The sequence below is a fragment of the Rhinolophus sinicus genome, chromosome 11, assembly GCF_057876585.1.
Source record: "Rhinolophus sinicus isolate RSI-liver-muscle chromosome 11, RSI-T2T, whole genome shotgun sequence".
NCBI classification, from domain to species: Eukaryota; Metazoa; Chordata; class Mammalia; order Chiroptera; family Rhinolophidae; genus Rhinolophus; species Rhinolophus sinicus.
The window spans coordinates 24,092,463-24,105,462 of NC_142511.1; the positions used below are offsets into that span (position 1 = coordinate 24,092,463).

At 47.8% G+C, this 13,000-nt stretch overlaps 1 protein-coding gene across 20 annotated transcripts in view; it reads left to right on the forward strand.

Moving 5' to 3' along the window:
• The window catches only part of PLEKHA6 (pleckstrin homology domain containing A6), a 133,239-nt gene that overhangs the window by 26,559 nt on the left and 93,680 nt on the right, over positions 1 to 13,000 (forward strand). The window contains exon 1 of one of the 20 annotated variants that reach the window (XM_088801765.1): positions 10,044 to 10,064. The exons of the other annotated variants lie outside the window; for them this stretch is intronic. The gene's annotated coding sequence lies outside the window, so the exon portion shown is untranslated. Of the gene's footprint in view, positions 1 to 10,043; positions 10,065 to 13,000 lie in introns of those variants that run through there. 20 annotated transcript variants of the gene reach the window in all.

Genomic DNA, 13,000 nt, shown 5'->3' on the forward strand with positions numbered 1-13,000 from the left:
CAGAATCTGTGTTTTTCTTGGTGGAGAGACCGAGACAGGAGAGGGACCTGAGTCTCAGACTGGAAAGCAACCTTCCATTTGGTTCAACCCTCCTCGCATAGCAGTCACACTTCCAGTGTCTCAGACCTGTGATCAGCTCGCGCCATTTGAATCATCACCTGTGACTAGGAAACCTGCTTCGTAAAGCAGCTTTTCCCACCATTGAACAGCGTCAACTCTTATCCTTCCTTAGTGTTGATCTTATACTTTTCTTCCGCTTCCGTCCATTCTTTGGTTCCAGTTTGACATCCTGGTCCTTCTTTCCTGGGCTCACTTGTTTGTCATCCTTTCAAGAGTCAGACAAGTGTCGAGAAACCATAGACACAGTGGGAAAAATATAGGCTCTGGGGTCTGTCTGCCTGAGTTTGCATTTAGCTTCACACTCACCAGCTGCAGTTACTCTGGTTATAATCCTTACCCTCTCTGAGCCTCAAGTTATCCATCTGTAAACTGTCAGTAATGATGGTACTTACCTCATAGGGTTGTTGGGAGGGTTAAATGAATTCACACATGTAAAAAGCTTAGGACAGTGCCTGGCAACTGTAAGCCACTCAGGACATGGGCACTTTTCATTTTCTCTTAAAATAAGCTGTGTAGAATTGAATGCACTACTCCAGATGTGGTCTATTCAGCAGAACTTTGCTGCCCTCTACTTGATAATCTATTTCTATATCTCAGACTACGTTTACAAGTCACTGGAGTTTAAATTGAGCTCATTATACTAAAAGCTCAGGTCACTTTCCCATGGACAGCTGTTAGGGTTAGATTTCCCCTCTCCTACATAAAAGATGTCATCTGCCTCAGAGGGAAGGTCAGTGTCAAGGGGAGCCCAGAGTGTTTCTTCACACTGGCTCCAAATACACACGTACCCTCACTGAAGAAGTCTTGTCCTTTGTATAATGCCATTCTGCAACTGGTGTTCTCTCTGGAAAATCCCTTGACCTACACTGGCCTGAAGTAAAATTCCCTGCCCCATGGGTCTTTTGTCCTTCAGTGGGTCTCTTTCACTCTTCTCTGCTTATTTGATGCACTTGCTTATCAAGTGAGCTAAGCATGTCCTGTGAGGACCTTCCTAACCTCCAAATCCAGCTCTGCCACTCACTGTTTGCACTTCCCACAGGTGCCCCAAGCACATTCAGAGTGCCCAGTTTCACAGGTAAACCTTCAAGACCCTCTTAAATCTTTTCTCTTCACGGGCCAGCAGCATCTATATCACCTGGAAGCTTGTTAGAAATGCAGACTCTCGGGCCTTATTCCCGACCTACTGAATTAGAATCTGTGTTTGAACAAGGTCTCCAGGAGGTTCACATACACAGTAAAATTTGAGAAGTGCTGCTCTGCATTATTCAACTTGGGGTCGGAATGAGGATGAGGAGGGAAGAGTCCCATCTTCCAAGGTCTTGCAATCAGTCCTACTGACCAGGCTCCCGAGGACAGACATAAAACTATTTCCAGGATATTTGATTACAAACACTCCACATTCCCCATTTGTTCCTTTGGAATGCCAATAATAAGGTTTTCATAAAACAGTCATACATTTTTTAAAAATCCAGATTCTATTTGTGTTTTCCCCCTTTGATTAGTTACATGCTCTTGAGCATATCTCAAACCTTTGGATTATATATACAACTGGAATCTTTTTCAATGTTAAATGTAGGATTTTACATTTATGATGTACTTCATTTTGTCAATGTTAGGCCATTATTCAGTATGTGGAATCCTGATTCTGCCCTAAGCATGTTAGCCATCCCTCCCGGCTTTGTCAGCAGAAAACCTGGTAGCCCTGCCTTTGAGCCTTCATGCTAATCATGGATGAAGATGTGGAATATAGCAGGATTGGGAACAGACCCCTGTGGGGCACCACTGGCCACTCAGTCATTGGTTCAGCAGCATTACTGAGCATAAAAGCTGCATCCTCGTCACCAGACGAGCTGATTGGAGCTCTGGCTCTGCTCCCTGCTGCCTTTGTCACCTTTTGGCAAAGTATCACTGCCCCAGACTCTTATTTCTTCATCTGTACTGGAGGAAAGTGGAGTAGTCATCAGCACTCCCTAGGGTGCATTGAAGAAATGCGTGTGCCTAGGCCCCCCTACCACCCAGAAATCCTAATTCAGTTGGTCTATGGGGGGCCCAGGCCTCGGTATTTTTTTTTCTACTTGGTATATTTTATTTATTTATTTATTTACTTATTTATTTTTAATTTAAATTTATCGGGGTGACAATTGTTAGCTTTGGCCTCAGTATTTTTAAGAAGCTCTCTAGGGAATTCTAGTGTGAAGCTGGGATTGAGAACCGCTGGACCAGGTCATCTCTAACACGATCACACGCCTGTCTGACCCAGGGCTCCCCTGCAGCCTGGTAGGCGACTTCTGGGCCGTCTGTCCTGCAGCCTGAGCTCTGCTGGCTGCAGTCTGTGGTTGGACAGAAGGCCTGGCTGGCTGATACAGGCACTGGGTGTGCCATGCAGGACCACAGGGCCCCGTTGTCTTCCCCAAATCTGTGAGACAGGGCACAGGAAGCCTCCTGTCAGCTGCTTGCTCTCCTATCCTTTCCCTCAGGACAGAAGAATCATCTTTGATCCTCGGATGCTGGGTCCTTTCTGTGTTTCTGAGTTTGTTGCCTAAGAAAAATAGCCAAAGGCAAGTGTAAGTCAGTTTTAGCATAAGTCAGTCAAGATGGCTCCTGTCTGGTCTGGTTCCTCTCTGCCCTCTGTTTCTTTCCTCTGTAACTCAGGAGGTGACAGCACCTCTGGGCCATGTCTTTCCCTTTATTGACTCCCATAGGCTGAGGGCTGCTCCATGCTGGGCTGTGGCAACACCCAGGAACCTCGATGGCCTACACATGAACGCATACAGACCCTCTGGCTTGGCACTGGAGGTTAAAGCACCTACATACCCAGCTTGGCTCATTTGGGGCAATATTGGCTTCTACCCTGGGGCTCAGGAGATTGCTTTGAGCGTCCCTTCCTGCTTTTGGGGTAGGAGTGTGCCCAAGATCTGTGTTATCTTGTCCTATCTCCTTTCCCACCAGTTGCGGCTGGGTGCTGGGAGTGTCTCTGCAGTGGGCTTGTTAATTGGTGCTTCAGCTGGCTGATTGACTCTAATGGGGTGAACCGCCTCTCAGACAGCCGTTAATTGCAGGCACGAGAGAGACAGTGATTATGCGATAATGGTGGCTTTTGTGTGAGTCCTTCTCCTTGCAGTGTGTCAGCAAACACCAAGGGTTTGTTTCCCAACATTCAGCCACCCTGCTGAGGAGATACCACAGCCTGCTGCAGCTCACTGTCCTCACCCCAGGGTTTTACCCACATCCTCTGGGTGACAGAGCATATTCCCATCTTCCAAAATATTGTCGCCTCGTCCCCAGGCCGTCATGACCTCATTTTTAGTATTTGTGAAGTTGATTGATATTTTATTAGGAAGTAGTATTTAATCAACTTTGCTTAAAAAAAAGGGTAAATACTCTATTCTGTGCCTTGTTCCACGGGCCGTTCTTTGTTAATATTTTTACATCACATGCATTTTTTGTTTGTTTAATCTGACTTTATACAAACACTACCAGGTATGACAATGTTCCATAATTTTGTCATTTTAAATAGCTGTAAATAATTCTGTCATGTGACTTCGTTCTTGTGCTGCTCTTCTCCTTTACTGGATAGATATTTGGGTTGTGTCCAATTTGTTGCTATTAGGAATAGCTCTGCTATAAACGTCTTTATATACTGCTGAGTTTTACCCCCAGTTATGTCCCAGGGGGTAAATTGAATGATGAGTTATATTGATCTGGCACCATGTTGGGGAGAGTAGAGGGGAGTGGGAAGCTGGAGGCTCCTGGGAGGGTTTAACTGATTCCCTCCCCCGTCACTCCTATATGCAATTCATTCTCTTTGCACCTCTTTCCCATCCATTTCTAGTAGGATCCCTGCTCCAACATCCCTAGTAATACCCAAGTTAGTGACATAGAGACTTGGTGCCCTTGTTACCTATCGCTGCACAATAGATGACCCCAAGAGGTAGTGACTTACGACAATAATGTGTTGTTATCTCTGTGGTTCTCCAGGTTACCTGGGCTCTGCTAGGTGCTGGCTGGGTTGTCTCCTGCGCTTGCTGTTATCTGAAGGCTAGACTGGGCCGGATGGCCAGGGTGGGTCCTCACACGGCTGTCATCTGGGAGCTCAGGGCTGTCACCCTGAGCACCTCCATGTGGTCTCTCCATGTAACTTGGGCTTCCCTCAGCATGGCAGTTGGTTCCAAAAGGGGTGTCTCAAGAGAAAGTATTCCCAGAGATGCAAGTAGAAACTTTAAGGCTTCTCATGCCTTAGCTGCAGAAGTCAGACAATGTCACTTTGGTTCCAATCCGTTGATCACACTGAGTCACAGGCCCATCCAGATGCAGCAGGAGGGCGAATAGACTACACCTCTCAGTGGTAGGAGTAGCAAAGAACTTGCAGCCATCTTTGGTCCTCTACCCTTGAAGACAAAAAGCACGAATTGATTAGCATCCTATGAATTCTAGCAGCTTCTCTTTATGAGAGGCCATATGAGAGAGGCTATCCCGTCATTTCCACTCCAAATCCTGCCCATTCTCACAGCTCAGAAGTCATGTGATCTCTTCTCAGAACCTTCCCTGATGGCTCCACAGGAGTCATCTCTTCTGGAATCCCTCCTCCCTCGCATTCCTGAAGGCTCCGTATGTTTGTTTGCCCTTGTGTCACACAGCTCTTATCACACATCACAGCATTCAGTTATTTATGGGCTTAGCTCACTAGGTGTCAACTCCTGCTTGAAGGCAAGAATTCTGTCCTGTTCTTCTTGTTAATTTCTACACCCTACCCTAAAAACCTCGTAAAAGGGCTGTAAAAGGGCTTCCATACATCCCATTCCTCACCCCCTTTTCATACATTGGACTCTTCACTCACTGGCTGTTCAATGAATGCTTAAATTATCTAAATGAACGGGGGCGGGGGAGAGGACACATTTACTGACCACTTAGTGTGTGTGCTTACTAGCACTAGCTAGGAGCTTTATATAAATTATCTTATTTAATTTTCATTGCAACCTGAGAAGTACATGGTAGTCTGTTTATCTTGCAGATGTTAAAGCTGAGGTTCAGAGATTAACACATGTTCAAGGTGACATCGTTGGATCATGTGGTTAGAAAGTTGTAGAGTCATGATTTGAATGTAGGCCTTTGGGAACTTTGGACAAATATTCTCTCCTACACTTTACCTCTTAGAATCTAGTTTTTCATCTGTAAAATGGGGAGATTATACACCTCACAGTGTTGTTTGGATGAAAGGAAATAAGACAAGCAAGACATCCAGTGCTTGGTGTAGTGCAGGCATTCACTTCATACTGCCCGTCATGACGTGACTTCTTGTTCTTAAGGGCTTGACAAGCACTCTATGCATTTGGGGTGCCTTTATGGCTAGTGACATAGTTGACAGAACTGCCCTGTCATCATCTGTGCATTGTTCACCAACACATACATTATTGCTTTGGTCCTGTGCTTCCTAGCCCCTCCCCCTGGGGCACATAGAGAGTCATTTTCCTTAGCTTCCCCTCCGATGAGTGGTGAGTGGTGAGCATGAGCGAGTGACCTCCCGACTTCGTTCCAATCACAATGCAGACAGCCAGGTCTTCAGTCACCTGGGTTCTTACCCCAGAGCAGCTGAGCCTGGGGAGCCTGCCCTGCCATATTAGTTACTTTTGTTTGCTCTTTGAAAATTAATTCCAACAAGAGCTCATTAGTTCTTTTTCTTTTCCTCATCCTCATGCTCACTTGCTCACTTTACCTCTCAGCTCTGATTCCGTCTTTGGTCTCTGTCTATCTCATCGCATACGAGCCCCTGCTCAGGATGATTGTGCAGTGGTGGTGCTTCGCTGGATGAGTTACGATATGGATCAGAAAGGAGACTGCAGTACTGTGAAGGGGGCTCCTCGGTAGAGCTGGGGACAGCCGTGATTTATGTCTTTGCTCCCTGATGCCCTTCTCTCTTATTGCTCTGCCTCTGGCCTCATCGTTTTCTGGCTCGAGACACTGCCCAGGAAGGGAGGAACTGGTTAGTCTAGGCGTCCACTAGTCTGGTCTGGTCTCTGTCCCTTCATTCCAAGCTCAGTTCCATCTCCCATCCCCTGCCTGGCCACTGATATATAGCACAAAGTTGCCAGAATCACAGAAGGCAGGGGAGGTTGGACTTTTTTTCCTTAACTCTTCTCACACCCTTCCCTCCAAAGGTCCAAGCTGAAAAGTCTGAGAATTCAGCCAGATGCAAGTTTCTTAAAATTCTTTTATCCTTGCCTTCAGGGTCTTCTTTCCTCCCAGTGTTAGCTGTTTGGTTGAGCGCAGGGCTCAGGGGAGGTGAGATGGAAGCTGTCCCAGCGAACTGCTTTCTTTATCACTCTAGCCCAGCACTAGCAGGGAGCTCGTCACACACAGCTACTAACTTTTGCAATTCTGTTCCAGTCTAATTCTGCACCTGGATTCCTGGAATTTGATAGATCTTCAAGTGAAAAACAGCATTTCCTGCATTCATGCAGATTTGCAGATATATGTCCTTTATGTTTACAAGCCCATGGTGGGTGACAGGGAGGAGGAAGGCAGAATCACATACAAGCTGGTCCAGTGCATGATTCTGAATAGCACCTTCCCCCTTCATATACCTTCCAAGGATTCAGGCCTGATGGCCTCAGCCAGAAGTAACCTCTCTTTCCATTGAATTCCTCTGGTACCAGTGACCTGTAACATTTACAGGAAATCTATGCTTTTAGTTGTAGGGTGGTAATAGAAGCGAGATGAATTGGGGCTGGATTATACAAGGCCTTGCATTGTGAGCTAGCCTCATTCCTGTAGGCACTGGAGATACACTGAAGGTTTATGAGCCAGCGCCTGACCGAACTGTCACTCATAGAGAGCAGGGAGACCAGAGTCAGAGGCACACTCTTTTATCTCCAGAACAATGGGACTGGGGATGAAAGTTCCGGCAGGTTGCTAGCTCATGCTTAACCTATAGTCTAAAGACTCCATGTGGATAGGGAAGATTTGTTGGTAATGGGGACTTCTGGTGACACACTGAGAGCGATTTCAGGGGCCCCAGGGGGTAAGGTTGGGAATCCAAGTCTTAGGGTAAAGTCTTAGGATAAAGTTGAGTGGGTGACTAGAAGCAGGAGGGTTCAGATCAGGGCATAGGGGATCAGATCTAAGAGGTACAGGCCCCTATTGACAGTAGAGGTTTATATTGGGCCACTCCCTTAGGCAAGAGGCACCTGTTAAAGGTGTCCCAGAAGAATTATTTGCTGGCCATCAAAGTAGCTGTGGTGAGGTGACAGGGAACTGTTGGAACAGTGGCTATGGGGGGATTGAAAAGAGGGTACAGATATGCCCATGTGACATATGTAGCATCATTCCCATTGCATGGCTCAGAACAGCTGGCCCTTTTGTTCCCCCTGGGGGCTCAGCCTTCATTTCCCAGACAGAAGAGAGGTAGGGCGAATGATGTAACTCCTCGTCTGTCAGCGTCCTCCCAAGGTCACTTGTTTCTGCACTGCTCTCCCTGGAGCTGGGGGCTGCCTGGTGTTGCCTGAATGTCTTCTTGCCTTAATCCAGTTGCTCTGGCAGAAAGCAGAGTGGCTGCCTGCCGCAGCTGCAAAGATGCATTTGAGAGAGGGATCCTCCTTCAGACTATTCTCCAGGCCTGAAAAACAGACCCCCTCTTCTCCTCCCCCAAGAACGGCCTTCCCTAGAGCCTTTCTCTGGTGGGGAAGGAAGGGGGGCACTTAGTAAAGGGGCCCAACCTGGTGTCTATACATTGAGTGGAGTTGTCTCTAGTGCTGGTCTGAGGCCAAGCTAAACACCCTCCCACCAACTGCCCCAGCCATCCAGCTTTCCTGGCCTGGCTGGGAGTGGAGGATGGGGGTGGTGGTGGTCGGCTCTAGGTTAACCCTTGGAGGCCAAGAGAAGAAGAGTCCAGTGGGAAAGTGTTTGTCTGTTTCCTGATCGGTGGTTTTGTCCAGTCCAACTCCAGAATGGCAGGCCCAGAGCCCACCTCCTATGGTGGTCTTATTAGAAGTTATTTGGATGGTCAGGGTCTCTGAGTCACTCCCTCTCTTAGCACAAAAGCTTAAGATTTCACTGTACAGGATGAAAGGGGGCCTTGCTTCCAGTTCACCTTTTGGACGCTGGGCCTGGCTCCTCCCTCTGCGATGGGTGTTGTATAAGCTATGGCCTTTGTCTAGTTCCCCAGTGCAGAAGGTTTGCCTCAGGGGAATTTCTTCAGGGTACCTGGGCTGAAGCGTGTCCAGACCACACTGCCTGTTTCGCCCCATCCCAGGTCTGCCCCCGGGGAAGGTTCTGGAAACAAGGATTCTCTTCCTTATCCACCTCTACCATAGCCGGCATCATGTTACTCTTGGCCTTTTGTGTTCAAGACCTGGAGAGAAAGGCCCAAAGTTGGACCTCTTCAGAACGCAAAACCTCAGAGGGACCCTACAGTTTTAAACAGGTTGATTAAGAAGTCATTGTCTAACAGGAGCAAGATGAGTGGACATTTCTCAGTTTTTTAAGGGAATGCCTTGCCAGTGAAACCCCGGGCTTGCTACAGAACAGTCTGCCTTTAACCCTGGAGGCCCGGGAACTTGCCTGGTCTGGCAGTGGGTCGCTAGCGCTTAGTCGTGGTAGCCCAAGCAAGGTCCACTGCCCGGAACACGGGCGAGTAGGATCAAGGAGGCTCCTTCCAGCTGGCAGAACAGGGCTGAGCCCCCTTGAGGGCCAAAGCCTGGCCTGCCCAGGAGGACAGAGCCAGGTTCTGAGTGTCAGCACCAGTTCCCTAAGGTGGTCACTATCTCCTCCGAGCCGCAGCTGTTAGTCAGCTGAGGACTAGGGATCAATCACGAGGCTTCCCTCCTGTGGCTTTGTGAAGCTGCAGGGAAAAGTGTCAACGTGTATAAAAAGCTATGCAAATGTCAGAGATTATTATGAATATTATTATTCTGAGGAGAGGCCGAGAACTCTTGGAGGCCTAAGTGTCAGCCCTTATTCCCTGTGTAAGTTCCTGCAACTTCCCTCCACCTTCCCGGGGGACAGTGAAGAGAAGGAGCCATTGGGTGTGACTTGCCTGTTGCTCCCAGCCACCCTGTTTGGGCCAAGCTCCGGATAATTAGAGAAACCTCATCAACCCACAGATACAAATCCTAGGGCCAGATCATGCCTCCCTGCTCTGTCTGTCTGTCCCCTTCTTCCTTACTCTTCCTTGCAGCATTTTCCATTTCCCTCTGATGGAACCCCTGGGCAGGGAGCCCGAGGCCTGGGGGCCTTGGTGTTCTCTGGCTTGGTTTGTTCTTCGCCTTCTCCTTATTCAGATGACCTTACAGAAACCTGCCTCCTCCTTCCTAGGTGTGGCAGGAACTCTCGTTTACGGTAACGATACCTTGCATTTATAGAGCGTTGCTTCTTTGTGAGCCCAGAGTACTTTTCCTTCTATGTGTGCTTCCTTGGCTCTGGAGGTGCAGACTGAGGGACAGGAGCCTGGTGACTTTATAACTGAGGCTGAGAGGCAGTCAGTGGCTTGCCTTAGGTCACATAGCCAGCAAGTGGCAGAGCCAGGATTTGAGTTTCAGAGTTCGGACGGCCCTGGAATTAGTCACTGGGTTCCTCAACTGCCAGAGAGAGACTTGTTGGCCCGCTTCCTCCGTGCCTAAGGGTGAGGACTGATGCTTGCGTGGGTTGACTCTGAGGTAACCTTGGGTCCTGTGGTCCCTGAAGGTCAGTGAGTGTGAAGAGGTGGGAGGTGGTCATCTTGTGACCGCCCAGCATGGGCATGAATATGGAACAGGCACCTTGGAGGAATACTAAGTTAACCCTGTGTCCCCTTCAGCATTGTTCCCCAAAAGGGCGGGCTCTGGGCAGGCTCCTTCTGGCTCCCTTGATTGGCTACTTGGTCTGAGGTGGAGCCTCCCTTCCGGCACTCAGCCCCTCAGTAGGCAGGTAGATCAGTCCACTTGTCTCTTCCAGAAGCAGGCTGCTAGGAGGTAGGAAAGGAACTGGCTGGGCCAGGAAGTGTGTCTGCCAGCTGATGCCTGCAGACCCCTCCTGGGTTGGTAAGGGCAGGGAACTCGTTCTGAGCAAACTGGGCTAGGAATGGCTGGGGGACTGTGGAGGGGAGGGGCTGCCAAGCAGTCACTCTGGTTATGTGTTCCTGGGGGTCTCTAACCCTCCCCACTCCATGCTTCTCCCCTCATGCCTTAGTGTGCCTTCTTTCTCCCTTGCTCTCTCTTCTGCTCTTCTCTTTCCTTTATTAAATTCAGTCTTCAGCTCTGCAATGTGCTCGGTCTGGTACTCTTCCCCTCTGTCTCCTACCTTCCCGAGGACTTCTCCCAGTACCCTGCAGTCCCCTCCCTTTCCCTTCTGGTTTCTCATCCCTTTCTCCCTCCGTCTTTTCTTCTTTCCCATGAGTTCTGTGATCGACAGCACCAGAAAGTGCTAAGGGAAGGAACAACCTGGGAGGCGCCAGCTGTTTGCCCAAGGTGGGGTTGGTGGTAACCTGGGCCTCTGGGCTGGGCTGGGCTGGGCTGGGCTGGGCTAGAGTGTGGGCTTGGGTCCTTGGTTCTTCTGTGGCCTGTGCTTCCCACAACTTCTTCCTTCTCCCGTCCTCCCCATTTTCACTCTGGTGCCTAATAGAGGCAGAAAGGCAACAGACATTTTTAAAAATTGATTAATTATTTATTTTCATGTTTAAATTTTTTATTATTAAATGTATTGGGGTGATGTTGGTTCATATGATTATATAAGTTTCAAGTGTATAATACTGCAATACATCATTTGTGTACTGCGGCAACAGGCATTTGATCCAGCTGCTGCAAATGCTGCTTTGCAATGATTCTAGTTCTTTTCCAGATCCTAGGGTAATGAGATGCTGAATTCAATATGGAGCTCGAAAAGCTCTTAGTTTTTAGCTCTGTGCCAGGATGGTTTGGAGAGGAAGGGGTGTGTGGAATTTCACCGCAGAAGGCAATGTATCTCCACTGCTGTCTCTTGACCTCGAGAGGGTTGCTTTCTCCAGTGTTGTATTGGCGCTACCTCTGTCAAAGGCCCGAGTAGGATATAGCCATAGAAAGTGAGGTCTAACTTGTTGCAGTGGAGCTGCTGGAAAGGGAAAAGCATCCTGGGGGTCCTCTCCCATCATGCTGTTAAGGGTGGGAGCGCCAGAGGTCAGAGCCATCAGCCTGGCCAGCTTGGAGGACTTTACTGCACTGTGCTTATGTCACCACAGTGATGATCGCGGAGCGTCTGATTTTCATTTAAAAAAATTACAAACGTATATAAAAGTCAAGAGGATACTGTAATAACCCATCTGCACCCCAGCTTCAATAGCTTTCAAGTCATCTCATGGCCAATCTTATTTTAGATATAATCCCAGTCCTTTCTACACTCTGATTGTTTTGAAGCAAATCCTGAACAGCTTATCATTTCATCTCTAAAGATATGGACTTAAAAAAATCATTATCACACCTAAACAAAATCAATAATTTCTTTATGTAATCAAATATTCAGTTAATATTCATATTTCTCTGATAATTATATAAGTTTTTCCCTAGTGTTCTTTTTCATTTGGATCCAAATAAATCTATATATTGTGACTGGTTGTTAAAGTTCTTGTCACTCTTAATCTATAGCTACTCTTTTTCTCCGTCTTTCTCTCTCGCAATGTTTTGCTGAAGAAAGCAGGTCTTTTGTCCTGTGGGATTTTTAGCATTCTGGGTCTGGCTGGTTGCATCCTCGTTGTATCACCTAACGTGTTCCACTGTCCCTGTATGAGTGGTTAGATTAAAGGCTTAATGAAATTCAGGCTCATTTAATTTATTTATTTGGGGGTGGGAAGCAAGAATCCCTGGGTTGTGGTGTGTACATCTATCAGGAGACCCACCATGTCTGGCTGTCTCTTCTTTTTTAACTTGCCTAGAGCCGTTAATTCATTACAGGCTAATTACCTATTGATGACGCTCTCTAATTAGAAGTTACTTCCTTCGTCCCACAGTAAGTGATCTCTTACTTGCTAAGAGGCCTCCTCTCTGGGAGATGTTGCTGAGGAGGCCAAGACCACATGGCAGTGGGGTGGTCCCCTCCTACCCGTCCTGGCCTCTGTGGATGGGTAAGGCAGGCGTCCCGTAAATGCCAGGTGGGAGCCCTGGAAAGAGTCCTTTGTGTGTTCATTCAGTCAAATTTCCAGTTTTTGTGCTGATGGAATGAGTCAGAGCCCAAGTCAGTCCAGATAACTTTTCCAGTTAGCCTAGAAATACAGTTCAGCCACATTTAATCAGATGAATGCTCAGACACCAATCTTCCCTGACTATGCGGTATACCCACCCCTGTCTCATATCCACTATCAGCGACCTAATCTTCACACACACACACTCACACACACTCACACACACACACACACACACTACATGAGGTTAAGAGGGAAGCACTGAGGTCAGCTTGCTTGAGTATGGGTTTTGATCCACCACTTTCTAGTTGTTTTGCTTTGGACAAGTCGGCTAGCTTCTGTCTGCATCAGTGTCTCCACTTACCTTATAGCGTTATGAAATATTAGCTGAGCTAATGTGAACAAAAAGCTCAGCACAGTGCCTGGCACTGTTATTTTGAATCATCTGCGCATAGCCCTCAAAATATCTGACTGCGAGAACCGCACACAGGGTGGCCGCAGACAATTGGAAGGTGACTGTACGTCACAGACGTAGTGTGTACTCCTGTGACTGTACGTCACAGACGTAGTGTGTACTGCTGTGACTGTACGTCACAGACGTAGGATTGTACTCCTGTGACTGTACGTCACAGACGTAGTGTGTACTTATGTGACTGTATGTCACAGACGTAGGATTGTACTTATGTGACTGTACGTCACTGACGTAGTGTGTACTCCTGTGACTGTACGTCACAGACGTAGTGTGTACTTATGTGACTG